At 51.1% G+C, this 1,406-nt stretch overlaps 1 pseudogene; it reads left to right on the plus strand.

Moving 5' to 3' along the window:
* The first annotated feature begins 428 nt into the window (after positions 1-428).
* On the plus strand, positions 429-1,190 carry LOC105510500 (annotated as a pseudogene).
* The last annotated feature ends 216 nt before the right edge of the window (positions 1,191-1,406 follow it).

Below are 1,406 nucleotides of genomic sequence, written 5' to 3' on the forward strand. Positions count from 1 at the left end.
CATAAGCCTGAAGGTTCAAGTCTAGCAGGGAGACTTGAGCCTGCTTTCCACAAAAGTCCTGACCTTCATTCTGATTGTACCAGCCTCTGGTAACATGCCCACCCCTGAACTAATTGCTGTGGCCTTGGAAATGAGAAGTGATGATTGGCTTAGGTCAGGGTCATGTGCTCTACCTCCAGAACCCCCACCCAAGCCACCTGGGCTAAGAGAGGGCTTGACCCCAAGTCCAATCAGGAGCTGTTGTTAGACGATGAAGAAATGAATATGAGGGAGGGGTAAGCAATAACTGTGCTAACTACTGATTCACAAGACATCTAGCTCAAAACAGTGAGTGACCAGGAAATCTTTAAAACTTCTCACTAAGGAAGGAAAACTAGGCCCTTGCTCGGTCACCGTGCAGGATCTGCAAGCTGCAAACCCACGAGTTTCGGCACCCACTTGGACTTTCACAATCAGAGATGGCAGCAGTGAAGGCATCAACACTGAAAGCTGCCAGGCCTTGGTATTCTCATCCAGTATATGCAAGATGCTGGCAACATTATCATCAAGCAATGGCTTGGATGCAAAGCCACCATGAAGGCCTACAGGAAGGCCGTGGAATCCTGTTTCAGTCTTCCATGGTACTTCCCTCCTGCACTTCTTCCCCAAAGCTGTTACGCTAACTAGGCTGAGTATCCTTCGTCCTTCTACGGCCATCATGTGGCCTAGCAGGACTCCCCCTGCAGTTCTTTACATTTCAGAGGGTCTGGGCAGCATCCACATGACAGCAGTAGAGTCCAGGCATCCACAAGAGAAGACCAAGCTTTGTCCAAAGAGGAAGAGATGGAGATCGAGTTAGATGCAGAGGTAGAATGTGACCTGAGCAATATGGAAATCACCAAAGAGCTCCGCCAGTACTCTGCAGAGACCAAGAGGTACAGAGAAGAACGACAACGGTGACAGCAGCTGGATGCAGAGTACCTGGACAGCTACGTGAATGCTGACCATGACCTGTACTGCAACACCCGCCAGTCGGTAGAGGCTCCAACTGAGAGGCCTAGTGAGCAGCGTCCCAGGCCGAGATGAAGTGTTTGTATGGGGACAGCGCCACCGAGATCCAGGCCATGGAGGCTGCAGTGCAGTTGAGCTTTGACAAGCACTGTGACCAAAAGCAGCCCAAGTACTGGCTGGTCATCCCCCTGAAGTTCTGAGCTCAGGGTACAGGGCCCCCAGCCTCTCCCTCTTCCTTCTGGGTACATGTTCTTCATCTCTGCTTCTATACATTTCTCAGGGAAAGGGGACTTTGTACTGAGGTACAGGCATGTTCACCACAGTCCCAGTGGGCCTGTCATGGGGTGGATGTACTATGCCAGCCACTTGGAGGTCGGCAGACATGTTCTGTTGCCGACATGATAAATTTTCTCCTG

This window comes from Colobus angolensis, unplaced genomic scaffold (genome assembly GCF_000951035.1).
Source record: "Colobus angolensis palliatus isolate OR3802 unplaced genomic scaffold, Cang.pa_1.0 Scaffold19, whole genome shotgun sequence".
In the NCBI taxonomy this organism is placed as follows: domain Eukaryota; kingdom Metazoa; phylum Chordata; class Mammalia; order Primates; family Cercopithecidae; genus Colobus; species Colobus angolensis.